Source organism: Ahaetulla prasina, chromosome 2, assembly GCF_028640845.1.
Source record: "Ahaetulla prasina isolate Xishuangbanna chromosome 2, ASM2864084v1, whole genome shotgun sequence".
NCBI classification, from domain to species: Eukaryota; Metazoa; Chordata; class Lepidosauria; order Squamata; family Colubridae; genus Ahaetulla; species Ahaetulla prasina.
Window position 1 is genome coordinate 207,228,874 of NC_080540.1, and position 16,108 is coordinate 207,244,981.

General features: G+C 39.3%; 1 long non-coding RNA gene across 1 annotated transcript in view; it reads left to right on the forward strand.

Moving 5' to 3' along the window:
- LOC131191109 (uncharacterized) overlaps positions 1-15,862 on the forward strand; it is a 58,385-nt gene extending 42,523 nt beyond the window's left edge. The window contains exon 3 of the long non-coding RNA XR_009153420.1: positions 14,506-15,862. This is a non-coding gene — a long non-coding RNA (uncharacterized LOC131191109). The remainder of the gene's footprint in view (positions 1-14,505) is intronic.
- The last annotated feature ends 246 nt before the right edge of the window (positions 15,863-16,108 follow it).

Sequence of the window (16,108 nt, forward strand, 5' to 3'; positions counted from 1 at the left end):
AGTTGAGGGTAACAAGAAGTGAAGTATATCAGTTGCATTTTTGCATGCAGCTCATTAGTTTGAAAGCATTGTGGAGCACACTGTTTTTCCTTGTTCACAATGGCTAATGGTTACTTACTAATTAGACTCATAGTGTTTTCTAAATAGACTTCAAACAAACTTTTTTCCAGAAGAGTTTGGAAGGGGAGAGAAGCTACCAACCCAGACTCATGAAACTAGTCATTTCGCTATTCTGTACAGAGTTCTAATAATGAAATTATGAACTGTACTCTGTGGTAGGAAAGTAGGCCAGATTTAGCATCTGTGATAGACTCTGCTTGCTCTTTGTTTCGTCTGGCAGTGAAGCATATGTATGTTTATGGTTAAAACTATTTCCATGATGAATGCTTGTAGCAACTTGGTTGTCACTCAAATGCCAACGTTTAATGATTAGTTATGGATTCTAGTGTAATATACATGTAATGTACAATTTAACTTCACTTGGCAGGGAGCCTCTGAAACAATGCTGCACCAATTCCTCATCTGTGGAAATTGTCAGCCAAAATTGATATAAAGCATTATCATTTGGATATCTAAAGATTTTGGATATTTTTAGGAGACAACTGCAAAGGTTTCCAAAACTAGGAAACAGATGTAGCTCGGTTTAGGAGAAGAATTGGCAAGAAGTCCATGATGGATACTTGAAAGCTGGTGCAAAGGTAAAGAAGAAATATTTACACGCCAGAATGTGAAATTGCAGCTCTCAGTTTTGCTGATTAAAATTTGCCTGTTCATAGACTTTTTGTTCAAAGGCATTAAACACAGCTATGATTAGCAATGGTGCTAGTATTCTGATGCTACTATGCTCCATTGTATGAATGATATACTAGATTAGATAGGGTTTAGTATGGTGTTTCTTACTTTTTAATGATTTTTAAAATTATTATTATTATTCTATGTGGCCAAGCTGCCAACCAGTCTTGATTGTCCTAAACTATGTGTGAAATCTGTGATCCTGATTTGCTCTCACTGTTGTGTCGTTTGAAAGCTGTGAAGACCTGCTTCTTCATCCAGATTTTTGGCAAGGGAGAGTAAGACCAATCACTTTGTTGCACTTATCCCTATTTATCTTTTATTGATTTTATTTCTATGTTCGATTATTGTGTGTCAGCCAGAGTTGTAGAAAATCAGTGGCATACAAGTTTAAATTATTAGCAGTGGTGGATTTCAAATTTTTTTTAGTACCGGTTCTTTGGGTGTCGCTTGGTGGGTGTGGCATGGCTTGGTGGGCGTGACTTGGTGGGCGTGGCAGTGGAAGGATACTGTAAAATCTCCATTCCCTCCCCACTCGGGGAAGATTACTGCAAAATCCCGATTTCCTCCCGATCAGCTGGGATTTGAGAGGCAGAGAATAGATGGGGGCGGGGCCAGTCAGAATTTTTACTATCAGTTCTGCAAACTGCTCAAAATTTCCGCTACCGATTCTCCAGAACTGGTCAGAACCTGTTGAAACCCACCTCTGATTATTAGGGTTGGTCCCACAGTCAGCCAGATGTTTTGAGAGAGGATATATGGTGTTCCAAGTAAAACTGCCTTTTGCAATTGACTGATGGCGATTTTGTCAATGCTGATGGAGAACATATGATCCTATAATAACTAATCATTAAACATTGGCATTTGAGTGCTTTAGATGTTTTGGGATTGCACCCAAGGCACCTATTACTACTTTGCTTTCTTTCTCCACAGTTCTACTTCTATTTGCAAGTCTTCGTATGTTGTGATTTTCTACAGTTCTTTCTCTTCTGTTCTTTCATCTCCAGGTTCGGCAACATCCCAATATCCAAAATCTGAACCAAATATTTTCAAAGACTATTAAATATTTTGGTTCCCAGAGGCAAAAAAATAAAAAAATATTGTGAGCAACTCTGTCCTCAAACTATCTCTGGCTGAAGTTAAAGCAGGAAGAATTTGCATTCTCAAGAGAGGAAGTTATTCCATGTTTGTTCTTTCCAATTTAACTTTTGAAATCTAAGAAGGAAAGGATAGGTTGGATTGGCAAAGAAGTGTTTTGAAGGAAAACTCCATATTCCCTGAATGTTGTCTGACATTCCCTGAATGATGAAAAAAAAAATAGCAGTAAGAGCTTTTCAATTTTTGGAGGGGAAGGGGCGGTAAAGTATTATTTTTACAAAATGTATCCATTCTGTTACAATAAACCAATCCATAGAGTAGTGGGTGGGCACACTCAGATCTAATTATGAAAGCTATGTGGGGTAAACTTAGAATCCCTGAAGCTGATTGCTTAAATTAAGCAGGAAGAAAATACTGTTACGTTCACCCAGCCAAGAGCAGGAGGCAAATGACATTAATTGCATGAAATATAAGTTTGATAGTCTGTCTGTTTCTGCTTGTGAGCCAGTCTCATGTTGAAGTAAGACAAAATTCCAGGGTTATTGGCACCAACAATATGCTACAATGACCATCATTAAATAAGCAAGAAAAGGAATAAAATATTTGGTCAGTGACGTCTTTGGGTTTTTCAAATCCACCCCCCCTTTTTTTTCCAAGTGTACTCTGTTCCTAATTATTTTGGAACTTGCAATGGGATGCTTTCTCTATTCCAGTTCAGGAGAATGCCAATTTGGCATAGCATTCCACAACGTAAATCAAGAGAGGCAATCGGAGCAATGCAGTGTAAATGGAAACACTCGGACTCCTCCTTCTCCTTCATTAGATATGTGCTATCCACTTGGATGACAAGTGCTTTACTCAAATTGGTTTTGTCAGAACTGACAAGCAGAAAGGAGGGCTTATTCCCCATCCAGATGCCTTACATTCTGACATACAAGCAAAGTCAGTGGAGGTCTCTCCCCATTGACTTAAACTGACCTGTGCATTTGAAAGACATCATGTTTGCACCCAGATTAGGGATAAAACAAAGTCTAACTACCTAGCAAAATAACACCATCATAGTAGTTTAAGGAGAAGAATTTGATGTTTAAGAGAATATAAACTTTTGTGTTTTTTCTGCAAGCATTCTGAACAATTTACAGCACTCTCTGGGAGGTTTACAATGTCAACATATCACCCCCAAAAGATCTGGGTCTTCATTTTACCGACCTCGGAAGGGTGGAAGACTGAGTCAACCTTGAGCCTGTCAGGATCAAACTCCAAGATGTGGGCAGAGTTAGCCTGCAATGCTGCATTCTAACCACTGTGCCATCACAGCTTAATATTACATAATCATAATTGGAGGCTAGTCAGAGGCAGGCTTGAATGATAGCATCAAGGCTTTGTAGCAGCCTTGGGTGGCAGCATCGGGACTCACATCAATGCACATTCAATATCTGGACTCACATCAATTCACATTCAGATCTTTGGGAGTTATCTTGCATGATCCAGTCCTAGGCTGGATCTTTGGTGGCTTATTTCCATTAGCATCTCAAGTTTTAGGAACTAAAACGTGGTACAGGAGGAATTAAAAAAAGAATAGGAAAAATAAGGGAAGCACTCCGGGAGTTGAAGCCTATGTATCATAAAGTTGCCAACACTGCTGTAGAATGTATAAAAAGAGGAGAGAAATGACTGGATTAGGCCAGTAATTAAGTACAGGTAGTCCTTGACTTACAATAGTTTGTTTAGTAACCATTCAAAGTTACAATGGCACTGGAAAAAGTGACTTATGACCGTTTTTCACACTTACATCCCCATAGTCACACAATCAAAATTTGGATGCTTGGCAATTGACTCATATTTATGACAGATGCAGTGTCCCAGTGTCATGTGATCACCTTTGCGACCTTCCAACAAGCAAAGTCAACAAGGAAGCCAGATTCATGTAGCAACAATTTTACAAACTTAACAATGGCAGCGATTCACATATGGATAACACCTGTGGCAAGAAAGGTCGTAAAATGGGGCAAAACTCACTTAACAACTCTCTTGCTTAGCAATGGACATGTAGTGTCAGAATCTGACATTTCACCAATGGTCATGGGCAGCACCTGTTGTCTTCTAGCCCTTTAAAACCAGCAAAGCCAGCAATCATTAAAATAGCTTGTAGGTTTATGGAGGGCTATTCAATGATCAAAATGTATATGTGAAGCTGGGTTGCTCATCAGGAACAGATTCTCCATTTCATCTTGTGTTTGGGTAACTAAGGATGATCGGTGGGCCTGAAAAAGCAACATTCTGTTAATGGGGGAGTGCATCGATAGGAAAATATTCTAGGGTGGAGACTGTACTTTCAATTTGCAAGGGGAGTATTAAAAATAAGTGAAAGGCAATTGTTAAGATTATAAAAAAAAATGTTATCTGTGTTCTATCAAAGTGAAATGAATTGTAGCATCCAAAAGAACATATGTAAATACTTCCACAACATGCGTTTCAGTTGTCATGCAATGAAATAACTCTTCCATAATAGCAATTTCATTTCATGCCAGAGTGCTTCACTTCAAGGCTAAGCATTTACAATCCCATTGGTACTAGATTGCAACTGAGTGTTTTGTAAAGCATATTTTATTGGTTAAGCAGTGATAGTTTCATACACACGTCTATCCATATCTATCTATCTAGGGCGTACAGACGTACAAACGCAAGTCCTTCTGTTTTGTTGACCCTGGATATGATTATCCTGGTTTTAAACTGTTCCGCTTCCAAGTATGGCTCAAAGAAAAATGTGTTATTTCTTTGGGATGCCTATCAAAACGTTCAGCCATATGACTGTAATTTGAAAACTACAGTTTAGGATCAAGGATTTTAGCTAGTGCTTTGCTAAAATTCCCTTCTGTGTTAGTTTTATACCAGAGAGGAAAAATACATTGTTTTATTACTTTTTTTGTAAGGGATGGGATGTCTCTGTAATCCTCATAGTTAGGGATGGGGTTCTTCTTGCCCTAATCCTAGTTATGTGGTGGTTGTATGTTATGAGGGTTGGTTGTATTATAGTTCTGCCTTTTGTTGTACAGTGTTTCTCTCAGGTCTGTAATCTCCCAGGCTTCTCTGATTCACTTATTTCCCAGTTAACTCTCCAGCTTCTGCATGGATTCTTTCTTCCATTTTATATCACAAAGGACTGTTTACAAATTGCACAATAATCAGGGTGGAAAGATACGCAATCATGGGAAGAGGAAATCAGCATCTATCTAAATTGGGATCCTAGTGGACAACCGTTTAGATATGAGCCAGCAGTGTGCAGCAGCTGCCAAAAAAGTCAACACAGTTCTGGGCTGCATAAACAGAGGGATAGAATCAAGATCATGTGAAGTGTTAATACCACTTTGTAATGCCTTGGTAAGGCCACACTTGGAATATTGCATTCAGTTTTGTTCACCACGATGTAAAAAAGATGTTGAGACTCTAGAAAGAGTGCAGAGAAGAGCAACCAAGATGATTAAGGGACTGGAGGCTAAAACATAGAAGAATGGTTGCAGGAACTGTGTATGTCTAGTTTAATGAAAAGAAGGACTAGGGGAGACATGATAGCAGTGTTCCAATATCTCAGGAGTTGCCACAAAGAAGAGGGAGTCAAACTATTCTCCAAAGCACCTGAGGGTAGAACAAGAAGCAATGGGTGGAAACTGATCAAGGAAAGAAGCAACTTAGAACTAAGGAGAAATTTCCTGACAGTTAGAACAATTAACGAGTGGAACAACTTGCCTGCAGAAGTTGTGAATGCTCCAACACTGGAAGTTTTTAAGAAGATATTGGATAACCATTTGTCTGAAGGGATGTAGGGTTTCCTGCATGGGCAGGAGGTTGGACTAGAAGACCTCAAAGGTCCCTTCCAACTCTGTTTTTTTATATTATTATTATTATTATTATTATTATTATTATTATTATTATTATTATTATTATTATTATTATTATTATTATTATTAATTCTAAAGCACTCTGGGAATGAAGTAGAATATCAAATGCATCTTTTCCAGGGAAAGAGAACTCTTTGGAAAACAGACTTTGGTACAACATGAATTTGACAGTAGTCTTCATGAAGTGCTAGTTTGCCAAATGTGCACAATATTTGGTCAAAGGAGTCCATCGCATATGCAGTTCAAATTAAGAAATGCTATTCTTGTGTGGTTGATGTGGTTTTCCTTTAACCAGGGAAAAGGAGCTACATAGATCTAACTCAGTGTTACAGCCAGGCCTAGGTCTTTTTGTTACTTGACTAGATTTGCTACTTTTGACATATTCCAGGCTGACCAACTGTGAGCTGGATTCAGTCTGAAATAAATCCAGCATGTGTACAATTATAAACCAATTATAGTATTTCTTCTCAAGTGTTACAGTAATTATAGCCATGATGCCTTGAACAGCAAAATGCAATGGCTTGCTTTGTTTAATTATTGTAATAGCAATAGCTCTTAGACTTATATACAGCTTCATAGCGCTTCACAGCCTTTTCTAAGTGGTTTACAGAGTCAGCATATTGCCCCCAAACAATCTGGATCCTCATTTTTCCAACCTCGGAAGGATGTCAACCTTGAGTCAACCTTGAGCTGATCAGGATTGAACTCCTGGCAATGAGCTGAATTAAACTACATTAATGCATTCTAACCACTGTGCTACCACGGCTCTTTCTTGAGATGGTGATAAAAATGCAATTGTGTTTTCAAAACCATTTGAACTACAAAGGAATCGTAAAGGAGTCTCCTCTAGATTTTTTTTTTTTTGTTGCCCTATTCTTGAACATTACAATTTGATTCGTTGATGCCAGGGGGAGAAAGGGAAGCAGTGGTTCTGAGGGTCTCAGAGTTCCATGTGGTTCAGCTTCCAGTTAAATCAATTTGCTCTTAGGACCACCCGTTTAATGCATGCCAGGGATTTTGGCAACTTGTACTGTATGCTATGAACTTCTCTCTTCCTCAGTGTTACTTATATTTCTGAGGTTGCATGCTCCAGTGTTTGGGTAACAAGATTTAAGACCAAGGCTGAGTCTTGTTTAGGCATAGAGATGTCTACCAAGCATTTGGCACTTTAAAAGCACAAAACAGTGTAAGATGGTCAGATGTGGTTGTTGTGTTGGAATATCCTTTGCGGTGGCAAAGATTTTATTGCTACAGTTCTGTTTATTTGTAAGGCCAAAGCCCCTAAATATCTGTGGGGGCTTTGGCAATTTATAAGTCTCTTTCCAATCTGAAACATTAGCAGTAAAAAGGAGAGAATGTGAAGTGTGACACGAATGATATTATTCCAGTCAACATCCATTCAAAGGATTTAAAACGTCCCAAGAATCAAGTCTACTCTTAGAATCACAAAGATCAGGAGATTTCAACCCTTCAAGAGGCTTTCTCATTGTCTTTTTCATGCTATGAAATGCTCTCCCCGTTCTCTATTCCAGTAGATTGCCAGGACTTCACATAAGTAAAAGCATAAGACCCTCATTAAGTAAGAACTCAGCTAGGTCTTCTGTAACAGAACCTTGGAAGTATTCAAAAAGAAGAAATAAAGGAAACCGAAGGAAGACGTTTGGCTTCCTAGATGACTAGCTGGAATTTCTTTTTCCTTGTTCTCTGACGGCAGCAACAGAAACATTGCCCCTGCCTTTGTGGAAAGCGATAACCTTGCTGGCTTTATCTTCAAGGTACCACCAAAAGACCACTACCAGGGCATCTTTTTCTTATCCCCCACCCTGAGTATGTGGTAATGTCCTTCCGAGACAGAAGGATGAACCAAAGCCATGGGAATGATTGGATAAGAAACAGCTTAGCGTGCAGAAGGAATATGAGTATAGGAAACATCTCAAAAGACCTTCCTTATGTCATAGGCTGTAGACATGACAGCCCAACGGAAAATTCTATTAATGTAATCTTGCAATAAAGCAGAGTTGGCTCATCTGGGTTTGCTTCCTGCTGGTCTACCTCATAAGGCTGGCATCCTGTTTCAAAGATGACAAAAAAGCTCTTGAGGTGAGGATCAGCCCAATGTCTGCACCTACAATATCAGTTCTTTGACTTTCAGATCTCAGTTTTGAAGTTCCCTTTTCTAATACAGCTACTACTTAGATTTTGCTCCCAACCAAGGGCCTAAAGATGTGGCTTTGGTTGGCTTGGGGTCCTAGAGATGGAGCAGCACAATGGAGGTGGTTGATTGAGTAATAACAGATCCAACTTTCTCCCCCCCACTCCACCCCCCCCATGTGTCTTTGATATTAATGTTTGATTTTAACTTTTTAGAGTTTAATTTAGATGTAGCTATAAGATGCCAGAATTATCCTATGGTAAGATGGGTGAGCAATACATTTTATAAATAAATAAATAAACCAAGGTGGTTTTCTTGTTAGTTCCCAGCTTTTTTTGTACTTTGTAACCTGCCTCACAAAGGAAGTCCCGCAAACAAGTTTGACTCTGTTTGAAGCAGGAAATATGGAACCTCAGCTAATCTGTAGGTAGTCCCTTCTCCTCCCTTGACAGGATTGTAGTTTCACTAGCTTTCAGGTGGAGTAAGATGATTAAAATAACATTGCCACCTAATAAATCACCTGCCATCATTGCTTTGATCTGTGGCATTTTAAAAATGTTAATGATGCTCTTTGTGTCCGTAACAACACTTTAATGTAACTCTTTCATTACTTCAGTCACGTTTCCTATTACTGTAAATCAAGGCTGAAATGCTTGAGTTATATTCTTGGAGCGGTTTCTTCTTAACCTCCACTCTTTCTCTTCTGATACTTGGATTGAGTTGCTCATGAATCTAGTTTGCATGAAAATAGCGATCCCCAATCTAGTCTCTTTGACACGAGCAGTTTAGGTTACAACTTTCAGAATTCACACATGGCAGAATTGATGCCTTGGAATTCTGCAGACTGAAATCCAATATATTTAAAGGAAGAGGTTTCCATGGGAGGGGCGGGGAGATGGAGCATTTTTTTATGATATAGTTAAAGCACATCTGAAATTCCACCCCTATTTTTACAAGCGTGTGATCCATATTGTTATGTATTTTATGTAGTTGTCAGTTGAAGTTCTCAGTCTGGTCCTCTGTTTGAATGAGAAAATACTTTCTCCTGATTGGATGTGGGCTGATCAGCTTCTCTATAAAAGGAGCTGTGTCAGCCAGGGAGCAACAGTTGCCTTATAGGCAACATTGAATAAAGAGCTGTTAGAAATCACTCTGGCCTCATCTCCATTCTTCACCCAGAACATAACACATATGACATACTTTAAAAAGCAGTGTGGCCTTGATTGCCTGGTTGTAATTACTATCTATAGGGACGAGGTGGCTAAGATCCTGTGCTTGTCGATCAAAAGGTCGGCAGTTCAGCGGTTTGAATCCCTAGTGCCACGTAACAGGGTGAGCTCCCGTTACTTGTCCCAGCTTCTGCCAACCTAGCAGTTCAAAAGCACGTAAAAAATGCAAGTAGAAAAATAGGGACCACCTTTGGTGGGAAGGTAACAACGTTCTGTGCGCCTTTGGCATTTAGTCATGCTGGCCACATGACCATGGAGACCTCTTCGGACAGCGCTGGCTTTTCGGCTTTGAAATGGAAATGAGCACCACCCCCTAGAGTTGGGAACAACTGGCACATATGTGCAAGGGGAACCTTTACCTTTACCTAACTATTATCTGGATTTCCCCTCCCCCCCACAGGCATAGACAGATAAAGACACACGCACACCAACACACAAACATATACTCACGGATGCCCTGTTTAGAAGGCAGAAATTTGGGTAACAGTATTGTAGGAAATGCTTCTCTGTAAGAAAAATATAAAACATTCCTTTTACACTTGGGGAGGGAAAAAACCAATATACACTATGTCCATAAGAGATAGAGGGATTCTAACAGGAAAAAAAATCAATTATCAAGTGTCTGTGTGTCAGGCAGGATCAGAGGATGATAATGGCAAAAATCTGAAGGTTGAAAAAGCACAGATTTCTGTGGAAAAAGTACAGATAGGCACTAACAACCTTTTTAAGTTCTTCACCAGATTTGCTGATGGAGAAACTGACTAGACCCTTCCTCAAAACTGAATCTAAGGGTTTGGAACAGAATGTGGAGATCAACTTGTCCAATTGTCTGCCAAGTGCAGAAATTCACTCCTTCAGAAATCTGCTTTATTTCTGGGATATCTCTGAAGAAAATAACAATGATATTTTAAGGCCGATGCTCCAACTTACAGTCATTGGCCAACAGGACAAGTTTCCTCAGAAAGTTCTTCCTTGGGATTTAATGGAATTTGGAAGTCAAAGAGGTGCAGGTCACTGGAAACATCAATGGCAGAACATTCTGGCACTTCTCTTGGTAACCAAATAAATGTAAGAATGCCACATTCTTGAGAAGTTTCTAGGAGTTCCTCTGCAATTCTCCTTTCAGTTGCAAGAATTTCTAAAGGAAATTCTTTCTTATCAAATTGAGCCAGTTGCAAAAAAGGCAGGAGAATCCTCTACCCAATGCAAGGAGAACATTTTTTATTTCAGCCCCTTTGGCTATATGTTTGTTTCTTTGCCAGGTCTATATCTGCATGTTGCCAGATGGCCATTCTTGATGTGGTAGGCTTTTGTTCTGAGTATTTCCTTTCATTTACAAATAACCTCATTGGAGAATTTTAATTGGAGACAAACATTTCTGAGAAATCTTTAACACTGGATACTCTTTTAACTCACGTAGTCTAATCGACAACATTCATGAGCTAGGCTGAAAAAGAAAGGTTGAATGAATGAAAGTATTTCTGTTGCCAGATGAAATTAATTTCTTCAGTAAACCTGGGAAGGAAACTTGAGCACAGAGCAGCTGAATTCTCAGCTGCTTCATCTCTAGAAAGAGTGCAGAGAAGAGCAACAAAGACGATTGGGGGACTGGAGGCTAAAACATATAAAGAACAATTGCAGCAATTGGGTATATGTAGTTTCTCCCCCCCCCCACGTTTCATTGTTTTCTATTGTTTTTATATCACAAATTCCATTTCTAAAATTGAACAGTATGTTTTCTAAGTAACAAAAGTGTTAAAATTTAAACATCCCCGTAATCATTGTGATCCTATCAACATACAAATATATAGTAGATATTATCAATCATTGTTATAAACTATACTATCTTCCATATGAACATCAATTATATAAGCATCAAAATGTTTACTAATCTTTCTTTCTTTCTTTCTTTCTTTCTTTCTTTCTTTCTTTCTTTTTTTCTTTCTTTCTTTCTTTCTTTCTTTCTTTCTTTCATCCAGGGATGAAATGCTCCTGGTTCGGACTGGATCGGCCGATCCGGTAGCGATGGTGACGGGTGGTTCAGAGAACCGGTAGCAAAAATCCCTGCCCCTCCCCCCCTGCCCATGTCCACCCAATCGCCCAGTCGCCTGATTGCGGCTTCTTTTAAAAAATGCTTTTAAAAGGTAAAAAAAGAGGCTCTGACTCTCATAGCTGAACCGCCTGATTGTCAGAGCCTATTTAAAAAACTTTTAAAAGCATTTTTTTACAACCTATTCGGCTGAATAGGTTGTAAAAAAATGCTTTTAAAAGTTTTTTAAAAAAGATCGCTTCCCACAGTTGATCACACACACCCCGCGCGCTGTTCTACTTACCCTATGCCTCCTTTTGGTGTGCACTGTATCCGCACCTCGCATTTGGGGCTTGGTGCTCATGTTCATCCAGCGAACGGTAGTAAACTGGTTCAGATTTCACCACTGATATAATCCATATTTCCATATAAACCCATCCATCTGAACTCTGTAACTATTGACTATTTGTAAAAAAAGTTCCCATGTCATAAAATATTCAGAACCTTCTTTTTCTTTAATTTTTAGCATTAACCTATCCATTTCTGCACATTCCATTATTTATTTGATTATATTCTCATCTGGGGGGGGGGTTGTTGATTTTTCCAACATTGTGCGTATACAATCTTAGCTGCTGTTAAAATATGTAAAGTTAAATATGTGTTACCCTGATTGTACTTTTCCAGCAGGAATAGCTCAGATTTCAAGTCTATGTGTTGTTTTATCATAGCTTCTAGCCACATGCAAATTTTCTTCCAATATTTTTTTGCTTTGGGACACATCCACCACATGTGATAATATGAACCTGATGTTTGGTTACATTTCCAACATTTGACAGATTTATCTTAGACATGAGTATGTGTAGTTTAATGGAAAGAAGGATTATGGGAGATACGATAGCACTGTTCCAATATTTGAGGGACTAACATAAAGAAGAGGGGGGTCAACCTATTCTCCAAAGAACCTGAAAGCAGAACAAGAAGTAATGGATGGAAACTAATCAAGGAGAGAATCAACCTAGAACTAAGGAGAAATTTCCTGACAGTTAGATCAATTTATCAGTGGAACGACTTGCCTCCAGATGCCTCTACCATCACTGTTTAATAGTGCCCCTTGTATCTTAAGAAGGAGAACAATGGCATTTGAGTGCAACCTTGTTGTGTCTCAGTTTATAATTGAGGATTCCATAAATCATAATAATTTAGATCTGGAATGAATATAATGAAAACATTCTTCTTCGTTTCTCCCCAAGCATCTAATAATACTTATAAGGCTTATCATTCAAAAGAAAGCAAGTCTCTCAAGCACAACATGATGGAAGGAAAAAAAGCAATGCAGGAGCATGAGAAGGCAGAGCTACATGTTCCACATGGTTTGTGCTCCAATCTTTCAAGCTATGCTAAATGAGCTTTGATGGCACAGTGGTTAGAATGCAGTATTACAGGCTAATTCTGCCAACTGTCAGTAGTTCACTTCTTACAGGCTAAGGTTGATTCAAACTTCCATCCTTCCGAGGTCAGTAAAATGAGGACCCAGATTTGTTTTGGTGGGGGTGGGGAGAGCAATATGCTAACTCTGTAAACCTTTTAGAGAGGACTGTAAAGCACTGTGAAGTGGTATCTACTGTAAGTCTAAGTGATATTGCTATTGCTATTGTAGGCAAGTTAGAAGATAGTTCCCGTAGTGAGTAATCAAATAATAATTTATTGGTTGTTGTTTTTAATGTGGCATGGGTGGAGCAAAATCCAATTTTACATCTAATGCAGCAAAAGATTTTGGGGGCAAAAATAAATACTGTGCTATTGATAAACACGGAGATTAATTGATATATACTTAAAATGATTGATGGACTAACACAGGGCTTGGCAACCTTAAGCACTCAAAGAGCCACAAAGGTCCTAACAGGAAGCCCCCCCACCTTCAATTCTGGAGCCGACTGGAAGTCCAGTTTCCCCCACCATAGAGTCTCCTCCTAGCGTGGCATCCTTTTTCTTCTATCTGTCCTAACTGAAAGCCCTGTCAATTATGAAAACCCGCTCCTTGCCATAGAGTCTCTTCCTGGTGCGCTGTGCTTTTCCTCCCCATAACCGGAAGCTCCTCTCAAAATTGTGGTGGCAACAGGGAGCTGCAGCAGAGGGATGAAAGAGCCACATGCGGCTCTGTAGCCGTGGGTTGCTGACCCCTGAACTAACATAATAGTAAGATGACAGCTGTAGTGGGATGGATTCATATTTCCTTCTGATTTTCAGCCAACATCTAAAAACACATTGAAATTTCTGTTATTTAGTGCTTTCAGATTCTAGGGGTATGTAATCTGCTGCTCTAGAACGTCAGTTCAGTCTGCTTTGAGGATCTGATTGTATTTAGGAAATCAAGTCAATTCAGTTTGATAACTGGAATTCATTTTTCAATGCCATCTAAGAAAATCAATGCAGTGGGGTGGCAGTTCCATGTAAAAAAGCCCTTGCAATTATGGAATCACTTTGTGGGCCATCTGGTTCATTCCATATTTTTTTAATCCAATTCAGAGAGTGGATTGGATTCAAAGACTAAACTGAATCCAACTCAAGTCTTGCACAGCTACATTCTGTTTTCTTTTACTGCCATTGTTTTGGAAATTTGGCATGGTAGACTAAAAGCTGATAGTTCGATGAAGTTACTCCAATGTTTCTTTTCAATACCACATGAAGGATATTACCACCATACATTTTTGAAATATCCTTTACCTCTGGCTTTTTTCAAGTAGAGGTAGCAAGGATAAAGGGAGGCGAGCACAACAGCCCAGCACTGTGCAAATAGCTCTGCTCCTCCTCTGTTCTTCTGCCTGCCTTTTTCATCTCCTCCTCCCTTCCTTGATCAGCCTGTGCCCTCTCTCCCTCTCTCCCTACTCTTCCAAAGCACAAGGGACCCAGGACTGACTTGTCCTCATCCCCAGCAGTAGTGGAACCCACACTGCTGGGAACTGTGACCACACGTGCACGCTCGCTTTGCTTGTGCATGGCACTTCTGTGCATGTACAGAACCTTCTACGCATGCGCAGAGCATCTGTGATGATGTCTGGGTGGGTGGGCGGAGCCTCCCGACACTGCCACTACTAGTTTGTCCAAACCAGGGCGAACCAGTAGAAACCCACCACTGATCCCCAGGTCATTCCTCATGGTCCATAGGGACTGCGCCCTCCTACTCTGTTGGTCCGGGCTCCATTTCCTTCTCCTCCTCAGACCCAGGCTCCGATGGGGCCATGACACAACTTCGACGGGGTCATGACATAACTAAGTTAATATAGCAATATATCTTATGTTTTTCAGGTTTGAGCAAAAGTTTGAAAAAAGGCTGCTTTAATGAACAGCAGAGCTACAACTCTGAAAGTGTGAATAGCATCTAAGTGAAAATCACATCTAACCCGGACTCATTGTCTGTAAGTGGAAAGAAGCAAAAACAGTGAATTCTGTAAAGCACTTGGGCACTTATTCAATTCACGGCTTTGAAACAGCTTCCTGACACGATTTGCGAAGGTTGATCAGTGGTCCGAATGAAGCTTTTTTGAAGCACTCTTTAGAAACTACGTGATGCTATCTCATCACTCAATTTTATAATGGGAAAAATGCAGTTAGGTCTTGAATTTCCTGCCTCTTGACTGTCTCCAAAATGCCTCTTTGTAATAGCAAGATGTAACTTCTATCTAATTTTATTTTTTCCAAGCTCGAAATTTCTTAAAGCCCTTTTCTTAAAAACAAAAAAACAAACCCAACTGTGATTCTCTCCCCCGTGTCCCCCATCCCCCACTTACTTTTTGACCACATGTCCCATCCTGGCTATTTTTACTGATGGAAGTTACAGATCCATATGGCTTGCATTACTTCAAAATATTACTTTAGCTAAAACCATCACCCAAATGAGCTTTTTTGGGGAGGAGGAAAAAAATCTATACAAAATCTACGTTGCAACTGGAAACATTAAAATGATGGGTCTGTTAAGCCACTTGGTTTCTCGGACTATAGGCACAGTTTGATGTTAATGTACATTTGAGATCTCCTCATTTTTAATAACTATATATGAGCATGTGTGCATTCTCCTTTGGGGAAATAGAAATTCGGGCTTACTTTTTATTGAGTTAAAATTTGGAAGAACCTAACTTAGCCAGGAGAATGTTGAGAAAGTGTGAGAAACCAATTTGGTTTAATTCAAACCAAACAGAATTTATTTGCAATCTGTAGTTTTGATATAGGAATGCTTTGTTGCTTCATCCCTACTTTTTTTGCCAGCTCTTCTTCCAATCCCCAAACTCTTTTAACCAGCCTTAAGAAACACAGAAATGAAAGCAAAATTTCACTTCTTCTCTCCAAAGTCCGCTTCGTTACTATGCAGCATACTGAGTGAAATACAGTTTAGGAAATATTGATGAAGTGACTTCTGAGTTATGCCATGTAAGACCATTAATATACCTGCCAATATTTCACTAGCTTCACTACTCGCTTCTTCAGAGAAAGAAATGATTGATTGATCATATTTATATGTTGCCCACTTCACAGAAAATTGACTCTGGGCAGTGTACAATAAAATCATGAAAACCCCAATCATTATAAAAATAGTCTAAAATTAAAATATAAATAGTGTTGTTATTTTAAAAAAAAACTAAAAAGAGTAGGGAGTGCATAGATGTTAAACACAATGTAGACATCTCATTAAATTTGATTTATGTGAGATTATCAACCTGTTGACAGAACTAGGCTTTAAGACAGAGGTCTTCAAACTTGGCAGCTTTAAGACTTGTGGACTTCAACTCCCAGAATTCTCCAGCCAGCATAGCTGGAGCATAGCATAGCTAGCTGGAGAATTCTAAGAATTGAAGTCCACAAGCTGCCAAGTTTGAAGACCTCTGCTTTAAGAGAATTCCAGAAGGATGGCAGG